At 48.8% G+C, this 12,822-nt stretch overlaps 1 non-coding gene across 1 annotated transcript; it reads right to left on the bottom strand.

Annotated features, from left to right (window-relative positions):
• Positions 1-12,078: 12,078 nt before the first annotated feature.
• Positions 12,079-12,187, bottom strand: LOC140856788 (small nucleolar RNA R71). Its single transcript, XR_012140390.1, has one exon. It is a non-coding gene; the product is annotated as a small nucleolar RNA R71 (small nucleolar RNA).
• Positions 12,188-12,822: the final 635 nt, after the last annotated feature.

Genomic DNA, 12,822 nt, shown 5'->3' with positions numbered 1-12,822 from the left:
TACGGGAGCCGGGCTCCACCCACGACTCCAACCTCAAGGGGGACTCCGCCCGGACTCCTACGGGAGCCGGGCTTCGTCGCCAACATCAACCGCCGGTAAGATCCGTCCGGGCTCCTACGGGAGCCGGACTCCGCACCTGACTTTAATTGCAGGAGGACTCCGCCCGGACTCCTACGGGAACCGGGCTCCGACCGCAACATCAACCCCAGGAGGGCTCCGCCCGGACTCCTACGGGAGCCGAACTCCGTCGTCGGCTCCGACCGGTGCCGAACTTCGGCCGACGGATCCGCATTCACAAGCGCGATGCCGCAACCGCCATGATCTCGCTTCACTTCCTGTGGCAGATTCCGCACAGCTCCATCACTCCCTGACAAGCCGTAGTAACGATCACAGCACTGCTCCACTTCCTGCGGCAGATTCCGCGCAGCTCCATCACTCCCTAACAAGCCGCAGTAACGATCACAGCACTGCTCCACTTCCTGCGGTAGATTTTGTGCAGCTCCATCACTCCCTGGAAAGCCACGATAACGGCCACAACCCCGCTCCACTTCCTGAGACGGTTACCGTGCGATTCTTCCATCCTCTGGCGAGTCGTGACAACGGACGCCGCTCCACTTCCCGCGGCAGGCCCCACGTGGCACACCCCGATGATAGCCACGGGTCCACCCCACTACTCTCTGCAACAAACTCCACCTGACCCTGGGCAGCCCGCTGCCAGACGGTTACAGATGTCGCTATCAGGCTACCGCCCCCTCCGCCTATAAAGGGGAAACCCCAGATACGTTGTTCCATAAGCTCTCATCTTTCATTTAAAAACTCTGCTAAATTTTCCGTTCGAGCACTCCATTCTTGTTGAGGCAGAGAACTGACTTGAGCGTCGGAGGGTCTTGCCGGAGCAACCCCACCTCCGGTTTAGACTTCCTTTGCAGGTCCCGACGGCGACCGCGACTTCCTCGACTCCAGCTTCTCCGGCGCAAGCGGATTTTTGCACCAACAGGATTGGCGCGAGAGGAAGGGCCCCTGTGTTTCCGCAGTACCCTTGTTCTTGAATGAGCGTTCAACAGAGCCGCCCCCGATCGTCTCCTCCGACACCCACTCCTTGTTTCCCCCCACGGGATCCGTACTTGATGCCTCCTCGCAAGGCGTCCACACGACGGTCCACGACCTCTGCGGCCAGATCTCAGGCTCTGGCCTCCCCTCCTGTTTCTCAACCTCTTCCTCCTCCTCCGGCAGCGACGGTCGGCGCAGAGCAGTTTGACCTGCTGGCGCAGCAGGTCAGAGGCCTCACCGAGGCTGTGCAAGCTATGCAGCAGCAGCAGTTGCAGGCATCGGTACGCCCAGAAAGGGCATCCCCGAAACACCAAAATCCGGCGGCGGGGCGGGCCACCTGGGCAAGCCGCCCCATCCTTCCTGGGAAAACAAACCCGAAGATAGAGAGCCCTCAATCAGACCACGACTCCACCCCTGGAAGATCCCTGCCCCCATTTTGTCAGAGGACCCTCGAGACTCGAAGTCGAGAGGATTTCCTGGATCGGAGGCTCCAGGAGATGAACCGACGGATCGAAGAACTCCGCCATGCGCCCCCCGCTTATGGTGAGGATATTTGTACTGACCCTCCCTTCTCCCAAATGATCATGCAGGAACCGATCCCGCCAAACTTCAAGCTTCTCCAGTTCGAAAGCTACGATGGGACTTCGGACCCGATTGATCATCTGGAGGCCTTTCGGACGATGATGCTGCTTCATGATGTTCCTGATGCCATTTTATGCCGGGCCTTCCCGTCCACCTTGAAGGGAGCGGCGAGGAACTGGTACTCGGCTTTAAAATCGGATACCATCTTTTCCTTCGATCAAATGAGCCACCAATTTGTTGCCCATTTTGTCAGCAGCCGGCACCCCCGAAAGGGTTCGGAGTCCCTCATCAACATCAAGCAAAGGGAAGGGAAGTCCATTCGGGCCTACATCAACCGCTTCAACATCGCGGCGCTAGAGGTCTGGAACTTGGACCAATCAGTCGCAATGGCCGCCCTGAAAGATGGCCTTCAGAAGAATAATCTTTTGTTCTCCCTGGAGAAGAAGTATCCCAGAGATTTTGCTGATTTGCTCACCCGGGCCGAAGGATACGCCCGAGCGGAAGAAGCCTTCAAAATGAAGGATGAATAGACGGCGAGGAAGCGGCAAGCGGGAGACTCGAGTAAGCCCGCAATTGAAAAAAGGCCAAAGGAAGCCCGGCTGCATTCTCGATCCCCTCCTGGGCATAAGCGCGCCCATACTCCACCCTGGGCGCGCAGGCAGAGAAGCCCGAATCGTGGGGTTCGGCGGGGTTCCCCACCAGGGAGATTCCGCAACTACGCCCCCCTCAACGCCTCGAAGGCCTGGTTCTTTTAGACCGGATGGGGGGAGAGGCCTTACAGTGCCCTAATGTGCCCCCACAACCATGTTAGAAACAGGAGGAGAACCTCATCCTGACATGAGCAAAGTCGAAGGCCCGATTCTTTTAGATCGGATGGGGGAAGAGGCCTTACAGCGCCCTAATGTGCCCCCACAGCCATGTCAGGAACAGGAGGAGAACCTCGTCCTGACATGAGCAAAGTCAAAGGCCCAGTTCTTTTAGACCGGATGGGGGGAGAGGCCTTACAGCATCCTAATGTGCCCCCACAGCCATGTCAGGAACAGGAGGAGAACCTCATCCTGACATGAGCAAAGTCAAAGGCCCGATTCTTTTAGACCGGATGGGGGGAGAGGCCTTACAGCGCCCTAATGTGCCCCCACAGCCATGTCGAGAACAGGAGGAGAACCTCGTCCTGACATGAGCAAAGTCAAAGGCCCAGTTCTTTTAGATCGGATGGGGGGAGAGGCCTTACAGTGCCCTAATGTGCCCCCACAGCCATGTCAGGAACAGGAGGAGAACCTCATACTGACATGAGCAAAGTCAAAGGCCCGGTTCTTTTAGACCAGATGGGGGGAGAGGCCTTACAGCGCCCTAACGCGCCCCCACAGCCAAGCCGGGAACGGGAGGAGAACCTCACCCTGGCTCGAGCAAAGTGGAAGGCCCGGACTCCTACGGGAGCCGGGCTCCATCCACGACGCCAAGGAAGACTCCACCCGGACTCCTACGGGAGCCGGACTCCATCCACGATGCCAAGGAAGACCCCACCCAGACTCCTACGGGAGCCGGACTCCGTCCACGATGCTAAGGAAGACCCCACCCAGACTCCTACGGGAGCCGGGCTCCGTCCACGATGCCAAGGAAGACTCCACCTGGACTCCTACGGGAGTCGGGCTCTGTCCATGACGCCGAGGAAGACTCTACCCAGACTCCTACGGGAGCCGGGCTCCATCCACGATGCCAAGGAAGACTCCACCCGGACTCCTACGGGAGTCGGGCTCCGTCCACGACGCCAAAGAAGACTCCACCCAGACTCCTACGGGAGCCGGGCTCCGTCCACGATGCCAAAGAAGACTCCACCCAGACTCCTATGGGAGCCTGGCTCCATCCACGACGCCAAGGAAGACTCCACCCGGACTCCTACGGGAGCCCGGCTCCGTCCACGACGCCAAGGAAGACTCCACCCAGACTCCTACGGGAGTCGGGTTCCGTCCATGACGCCGAGGAAGACTCCACCTAGACTCCCATGGGAGCCAGACTCCGTCCACGATGCCAAGGAAGACTCCACCCGGACTCCTACGGGAGTCGAGCTCCATCCACGACGCCAAGGAAGACTCCACCCGGACTCCTACGGGATCCGGACTGCGTCCACGACGCCAAGGAAGACTCCACCCGGACTCCTACGGGAGCCGGTCTCCGTCCACGACGCCAAGGAAGACTCCACCCAGACTCCTACGGGAGTCGGGTTCCGTCCATGACGCCGAGGAAGACTCCACCTAGACTCCCATGGGAGCCAGACTCCGTCCACGATGCCAAGGAAGACTCCACCCGGACTCCTACGGGAGTCGAGCTCCATCCACGACGCCAAGGAAGACTCCACCCGGACTCCTACGGGAGCCGGTCTCCGTCCACGACGCCAAGAAAGACTCCACCCGGACTCCTACGGGAGCCGGGCTCCGCCCGCGACTCCAATCACAGGAGGGTTCCGTCCGGACTCCCACGGGAGCCGAACCTCACCTTAACTTCAGCGGAGAAAAATTCTGAGCGAAAAGAAAAATGGAAGGCAACGGACCATGACAGCCACGATTGGAAAACGGACAGCGGTCGAGGTACAGAAAACTCTGTCACCGCAAGGACTGGGGCTCCCATCGGGAGTCTCAGCTTTTGAGGAAGTTTTCGACACAAAATAGGACAACTTACTTAGGGTGACAGAAGCTCGGATCCCCAAATTCAAGCCCTAGGAGGGACCCCAGGCCCGAATGGCCCCAAGCGAGCCTGCAGCCATTGACAGAAAAATGACAATCGGGTATCTTCGAACGGCGTAAAAGTCGAAAAGGAGCTCGGCAAATAACAATCCAACATGAATAAAAGAGGTCGTCGATGACCTTAGGATGACGTAAAAAAGAAAAGAAGAAAAGGAGGAAGAGAGAAGAAAGAAGAATAAAGAAGTTCGACAGACGACTAATCGATGCAAGATGCAGACGAGGTAACAAAATCTCCTTTTCATCTTTCAACCAACAAGGTGTACGTTACAAGATTCGGTGGGCCAGAAAAAAAAATAAATACATCATCGATGACATCGAGAACACGGTTTGGAAAGGATACGTCGGAAGCCGCTTCAAGCTGCAAACTTCTCTTCCCATTTCGTGTCCAGTGCGTGTGGCGGGCCTATCGGCTTTCGCCCCGCCTTGCTTCGCCCCACCTCCGAAGTCCCAACCTTAGGGGGAAAAGGATGGGATAGATTCTCGGGGGTGGTAAGGGCAACGGCAGTGGCGACGAAGACCTGTTTCAAGAAGAACCGGAGTCACCCTGGGGGCAACGGTGGCGCCAGAGATAAGCGTCATCACCGAATACTCCGTGGTAGCCACCGTCCAAAATGCTCCGGCAAGGTCGGCATGCACTACTTCCACCACCCCCGCAACGAGTTTTACTGCCCCACCGTCGACGTCGACCGCTTCTGGTCCCTCGGCCCCGACGGCATCAAGGATCCCGCCATAGGTTGTGATGACAGCTCTGCCCTCTTGACCGGTATCACCCCGCCTTGCTACTCCAAAATTCTCGGGCAGAATACCTTTACCGGCGGCCCCCGTTATTAAACCCCTGTTGTTGAAGGAATTCTTTCTTGAGCCCCCTTTGAAACGATGGGGATCTTCAGCGGCCACTTGATGACCGGAGAACTCACCGGCCGCTGTTCTCCTCCTCGCCTTCCTCCAAGCCCTAGACATCCCTTCGAGGATGGCCACCGGGGTGGAGGACATGATGTGGGAACCCCTTAGAGAAGAATCGAGGAGCTGAGGACGGCAAGGACCGGTGTGGAGGAAGTGGCTGAGTAGCTAGCCTCTCAGATGAAAGAAAGGTGCCGTCCTCTCGGCAGGATGAAGCCCCGAAGGAAGAGTAGGGGGTTTAAATAGCCAACGGATCTTAGCGCAGTTATGGTGGCGGGTGTCCCTAGGCCAACTGGTGCATGCCACGTGTCCCGCGTGTCCCACTCGCTGCTATCGAGGATTGACTGTTCGCAAATTTCTATAGCGCGACGCTTGGGATCACGTTTCGACGGGAGTTCCGAAAAGACTCTTCAGGTCGCCTTAACCAAAAAAAGACTCCAGCACGCGCACATTTAATGCCAAAATATCCGGGGAAGGCAGTGCGCAGGATTCGAGGGGACGGTTTCGGCTGTGCCCATCTCTCTGTACTTCCTTCGTTCGAAATTCAAACTCGAAAGTAGGGGGACTGGTGTTGGGTATAAAATATCCACAGCCAAAGTCCTCAGCAGAATCAACTCCAGGAGGGCTCCGACCGGACTCCCACGGGAGCCGGACTCTGCCCATGACTCCAACCTCAAGGGGGACTCCGCCCGGACTCCTATGGGAGCAGGGCTTCGTCGCCAACGTCAACCGTCGGTAAGATCCGTCCGGGCTCCTACGGGAGCCGGACTCCGCACCTGACCTTAATTGCAGGAGGACTCCGTCCGGACTCCTACGGGAACCGGGCTCCAATCGCAACATCAACTCCAGGAGGGCTCCGCCCGGACTCCTACGGGAGCCGGGCTCCGCCCACGACTCCAACCTCAAGGGGGACTCCGCCCGGACTCCTACGGGAGCCGGGCTTCGTCGCCAACGTCAACCACCGGTAAGATCTGTCCGGGCTCCTATGGGAGCCGGACTCCACACCTGACCTTAATTGCAGGAGGACTCCGCCCGGACTCCAACGGAAACCGGGCTCCGATCGCAACATCAACTCCAGGAGGGCTCCACCCGGACTCCTACGGGAGCCGGGCTCCGCCCACGACTCCAACCTCAAGAGCGACTCCGCCCGGACTCCTACGGGAGCCGGGCTTCATCGCCATTGTCAACCACCGGTAAGATCCGTTCGGGCTCCTACGGGAGCCGGACTCCGCACCTGACCTTAATTGTAGGAGGACTCCGCCCGGACTCCTACGGGAACCGGGCTCCGATCGCAACATCAACTCCAGGAGGGCTTCGCCCGGACTCCTACGGGAGCCGAGCTCCGCCCATGACTCCAACCCCAAGGGGGACTCCGCCCGGACTCCTACGGGAGCCGGGCTTCGTCGCCAACGTCAACCGTCGGTAAGATCCGTCCTGGCTCCTACGGGAGCCGGACTCCGCACCTGACCTTAATTGCAGGAGGACTCCGCCCAGACTCCTACGGGAACCGGGCTCCAATCACAACATCAACTCCAGGAGGGCTCCACCCGGACTCCTACGGGAGCTGGGCTCCGCCCACGACTCCAACCTCAAGGGGGACTTCCCCCGGACTCCTACGGGAGCCGGGCTTCGTCGCCAACGTCAACCGCCGGTAAGATCCGTCCGGGCTCCTACGGGAGCCGGACTCCGCACCTGACTTTAATTGCAGGAGGACTCCGTCCGGACTCCTACGGGAACCGGGCTCCAACCGCAACATCAACCCCAGGAGGGCTCCGCCCGGACTCCTACGGGAGCCGGACTCCGTCGTCGGCTCCGACCGATGCTGAACTTCGGCCGACGGATCCGCATTCACAAGCACGACGTCGCAACCGCCATGATCCCGTTCCACTTCCTGCGGCAGATTTTGCGCAGCTCCATCACTCCCTGACAAGCCGCAGTAACGATCACAGCACTGCTCCACTTCCTGCGACAGATTCCGCGCAGCTCCATCACTCCCTGACAAGCCGCAGTAACGATCACAGCACTGCTCCACTTCCTGCGAAAAATTTCGCGCAGCTCCATCACTCCCTGGCAAGCCACGATAACGGCCACAACCCCGCTCCACTTCCTGAGATGGTTACCGCGCGATTCTTCCATCCACTGGCGAGTCGCGACAACGGACGCCGCTCTACTTCCCACGGCAGGCCCCACGTGGCGCACCCTGATGATAGCCACGGGTCCACCCCACTACTCTCTGCAACAAACTCTGCCTGACCCTGGGCAGCCCACTGTCAGACGGTTACAGATGTCGCTATCAGGCTACCGCCCCCTCCGCCTATAAAGGGAAAACCCCAGATACGTTGTTCCATAAGCTCTCATCTTTCATCTAAAAACTCTGCTAAATTCTCCGTTCGAGCACTCTATTCTTGTTGAGGCAGAGAACTGACTTGAGCGTCGGAGGGTCTTGCCGGAGCAACCCCACCTCCTGTTTAGACTTCCTTTGCAGGTCCCGGCGGTCACCGCGACTTCCTCGATTCCAGCTTCTCCGACGCAAGTGAATTTTTGCACCAACAGGTCCAATCAAGATAATCCAAGTTCAACAATTAGAATCCTTTCTAATTGATGATCGAATTAAACTCTTTAATTTGATCAAATCTATAAGTTATGATTGTTGTCTAGCAATGTATTATGACTATCAAAAAGATATAAAATTTGATAGAAATATCAAATATACCTTTTAGTCGTAAGTTATCGTGCAATTCAATCTTTCGATCATCCCTACATCCTGAACATGTTCATGAGTATGGAATCATGTCAAACTCAAACATATATTCATATCGATTCTTAATTAACCAATGATGACTCCGATGATAAAGCATTAGAAACTCTTTCTAATCTTTTTTCTATTTTTGGCTAAAATTTTTTTTTGAGTCATCTAAGGATGAGAATGCACAGGATGTGATCTCCTCTTACTAGGAGTGATCGATTCCATATCGATTTACTCATAATCTTCATACACACTCTACTATATCTAGAATATCCCATACATGTCTTAATACCATGCCTGGGTATAAACCAAAATATGAGTTTATATGCATAAGATTCCATGATAACCTCAGATTTAAGGATCACTAGCACAACTCTCACTTAGAGAACCATCTTTGACATGCAAGTAAGGCTTCCATAAGATGTTCTCTTTCATCGAGTTAATTCAATGGATTTATTTTCAAATGAGCACCCATATCCTTGTATTAGTATCCCATACATAAGTAGCTAGTGAGATCTATCGCCCTCTCCATCGAGCATACATAGGATGTGCCAGTCTATCCGAAATATTGATCTCTGACTCAATGCTCCTACGATCAAATATATTTAAGATTAAGATTTTAGGATTTTAGATCTCACTAACATGACCCATTCATATCTCCAAAAATCAATATCCTAATCTTTAGGGTTCATCATAATCTTAGACATAATAAGATGTAGCTAAAATGATAAATCAATACCTCATTTTTATTATCAAATAATAAATATCATTACATGAGTTGAAATATTACAAAAAAAAGTCCCATCGCAACATACTTGTGATTGGCTTATAGGGCACTCTTCTTTCAACCCTCCACCTGCACTGAAGCCAGTCAACTTTGTATTTGAATCTCATACAATCAAGATGGTGATCAAATAGCTACTGTAGTATAGCCTTAGTGAATGAGTCTGCTATATTATTTTTTGTATCCACCCGTTCAAGGACAACATCTTGTCTCTCAATAATTTTTCGAACGAGATGGAAGCGTCTGAGGATGTGCATAGATTTTTTATGAGACTTAGATTCTTTAGCTTAAATAATGGCCCTAGTGTTATCACAATAGAGTAGCATCGATCCTTCAATCTCAGGAACAACTCCTAATTCTATAATGAACTTCTTCATCCAGACAGCTAATAAGTGATATATTTTTATATTTATTGTAGGTATTTTTGATAATTTATGATGCTAATATCTTCTTAAAAATCTTAATTTCATGAATTTATTGAATTTTTTGAAAAAATAAGTAATTTTAAAAAAAATATAAAATTAGATATATTTATAAAAAAATAGATGTTAATTTAATTGAATAATTTAAGTACCAAAATGATGAAAATTTTTGAAAAATTTAATACATATTTTTTTAATTTTTTAACTGAAAATCAGAGCAAAAATAGAACTAAAATATTCTAAAAAATAAAAAAATAGCCTTCGATGTATGGTGGACTGGTCGGTCGGTCCACGGAGCCAGGGCGTGGTCCACAGAAAACTTCACGTGGTCCATAGGCACAGTTCACAGTGAGAGAAAGATCTTGGGCACGATCCAATGGCTGAGATTCAATCCGACTTAGATCCAACGGTTGCTGTTCATTGTCAGTTTATAAGAGGACTCTTTTGCGCGATCCGACGGTCTAGAAGCGATCCATCAAGAGATCCAATGGCTGAGGATGCTCTCGACTTTGAATAGAAGATCAGAAACACTGATCGATGACCCAGATCTCATCTGAAGCACGATCGGATGGTCAAAATCGAATCCGACCCTGATAAGGAGTAAAAGGCTGATTTTTGGGCAAATCTGAGTGGTCCAATCCAGATCCGACGGTTAGAAATATTCTAAGGAGATTAATATGATTTCTAAGGATTTTAGGGCTCTTTTTCTTATCAAAAAATTATGAAAAATTTGAAGTCCGGGAATAAGCTTTGTGAGTAGAAAAATTGAGTAGAAAGTATTAAAAAAAATTTAAATAGCTTTAGGAAACCAAAAAGAAGGAGAGAAGTCAGTTCGCTCTACGGAGTATGACAGAAGATAGAGAGATCATCAACCATCTTTTCGATGAGGCTTGACTGATCAACTTCAGATCTTTGTTATAATTTTATTTTTATTTTATTTTATTATTCTTTTTAAATTTCTTATACTTGAATTTTAATTTCAATTAATATAAAATTTATTTTTTTGCATTTTAAATTCTCATCTTTTATTTTTTATAAGTAGATGCTCGGATCTAATTAGTAGATCTTAGTACCAATTTATTTTTATATTTTTTAAATTTTTACTATTTATTTTTATTGCAAGTAGATGCTAGAATCTAGTTAGTAGATCTTAGTACTCGATTTATTTTTTACATTTTTAATTTTTATTTTCGACTTAAATTACTTTCTCTAAAATTTTATTTTTTTTGTAAAATCAAAGATTTTAAATCAAAATCCTGCTTTCTCTGTAGATTCGACCCGACTCACTATTTTTTATATATTTTTAATTTTTATTGAAGTCAGAATTTGATTGATAATTATGGTGTCCTAACGACAGCATCTTGACCCTATCAATTTTTAGCGTCGTCACTGGGGAAGGCACCAATTTTAATGTTTAATTTCTTTAGTTTTCTTGTGACTATTGCTTACTAACTTTTTTTATCTTTTTGCAAAAAAAAAATCAAAAAAAAAAAAGAGATAGAAAGCTTCCAAGTTGGTGAGATCAATCCTAACCTAAGCCTTAACTATTTTTTTAGTATTAATTACTATTTTTTTAATTAACTTAAAATTCATCCACATAAACCTAATAAAAATTGCATGACAAGAGTAGAAACTTAATTTTTAGGAGCATTCATTATTGTAGATTTATTTTTGGTGATCGCTAGAGACAAGGTAAGCTTTCAAGTTTTATTAGTTTCATGCATCTAATTTAAGTTTCATAGAACCCCTTGTTTGAAATTGGTTGTGCATATTCATCTCAAATCAATTTAAGGACAACATCCAGAACAAGATAAGGTAAAAATTTCATCACCCTTCTTTGGCTAAAAAACAACCAACCAGCATCCCACATTAATCCTAGCCTAACTAAAATCAAGTAGACATTGGCCCCTAGTATTAATCGAGTTCAGTTCTGAGTATTGTGGTCAAATCAAGTGCAAAGTAAGTCCAGACTCACTCCTGAAACTGGTGTCTAAGACTAGAGGTTATAAAAGCTCAGCCTAAGTGGATTTATGGTTATTTAATGGTTTCGTTAGCTTACCTGGCCAATTCAATTGGTGTCTAAGGCAAGCAATGGGGGGACCCCTACGATCCCACCTCTTACCTGGTTAGTTGAAGAAAGTGAGAATAAATCTAATTTGTATCTAGACTAAGCCACTTTACATCAAACTGTTAGGTCTAAGAAACCCATAGGTGTCTAGGTTTAATTGTTTGCTAACTTGATTGTAATTAATACTAAACCACAACTAATTCTTCCCACCTTACGTATCTTGGTCTAGGGCTCTTTCTTTCTTCTCTCTCCTTTTTCTCTTAAAAAAAAAATGAAACAAAAACAAAACTTGAATCATACATTAGGGTTTGTACTAGTATATGCAAGGTAGAAGATCTCTCTATCCTAACCTAGTTGAACCCAATCCTGAGATTGAATGGTTGATTCATATTAAATCTGAAAATCAGATGGCTGAAGATCCTAAAGAACCACCTAGGCAGATGAAGAAATATTTTATTCCTTTCACCTATAACCCATCGACTTATATCCACTTACCTGATATCCCTGCAAGCCACTGTGAGACCAAGTCGACCACAATCCAGATGCTCCCATCTTTCTATGGGAATACTAATGAAGATCCTTACAAGCATCTAGATGAGTTCTTAAAAATTTGTTCTATAGTGAAAATTTAAAATTTTACTGATGATGCATTTAGATTGACCTTATTCTCCTTCTCACTTAAAGACAAAGTCAAGTACTGGCTTGGCACAATAGGAAGATCAATCAAATTTGGGCTGAAATGCAGCACGAGTTTCTTAAGAAATTCTATCCCATAGGTCGAACCAACACTATGAGGCGAGCCATCACTGGATTTGCTCAGCTTCCAAGAGAATAAATTCATGAATCATGGGAGAGACTTAAGGAACTTCTTAAAAAATGTCCACACCATGGTCTATCTAAGTGGCAAATTGTTCAAGCTTTTTATGAGGGTTTAGGTGACCAATACAGATAGATGGTAGATGCATCTTGTGGGGGTGCATTCATGAGTAAAAGTGAAGATGAAGCCTATACTTTATTTGAAATTTTGAGTGAAAATTCAATCAATCATGCTTCATTATCCTCCTACAAAAGATTAATCCCTCACCAAAAGTGGATAGAAATTTTTGAGATCAAGCAAACAGACTCTAGTCCTAAGGCCGATCTGAACCTAATAGTCCAAAGAGTAGATAAAGTCGACCTTCTTGTCTGGAAATTTGATTAGTTCCTAGCATTAGGTCAACAATCTCCTGCACAATACACACCACCATCTAATTATCAGAAGATTTGTTCCATCTGTGCTAGCCCGGCCCATCATGTGAGCGAATATCCTATGACTGCACAGTTTTCACCTTTCATTCAAGAACAAGTTCAAGCTGCCCAAGGTTACTCCAAACCTGTCAATGATCTATTCTTTAACACATATAATTCAGGCTGGAGGAACCATCCTAATTTTTCTTGGAGATCCCAATAGACTTAGGCTCAGACCCAAATTCTTCCTTTGCAAAACTTTCAGAGTAGGCCTCCATACTAGAATTATGCCTATAATAGAG

Source organism: Elaeis guineensis, chromosome 3 (assembly GCF_000442705.2).
Source record: "Elaeis guineensis isolate ETL-2024a chromosome 3, EG11, whole genome shotgun sequence".
Taxonomy (NCBI): Eukaryota; Viridiplantae; Streptophyta; class Magnoliopsida; order Arecales; family Arecaceae; genus Elaeis; species Elaeis guineensis.
The sequence above is the reverse complement of the archived record's forward strand: the minus strand, read 5'-3'. Positions and strand labels throughout refer to the sequence as shown.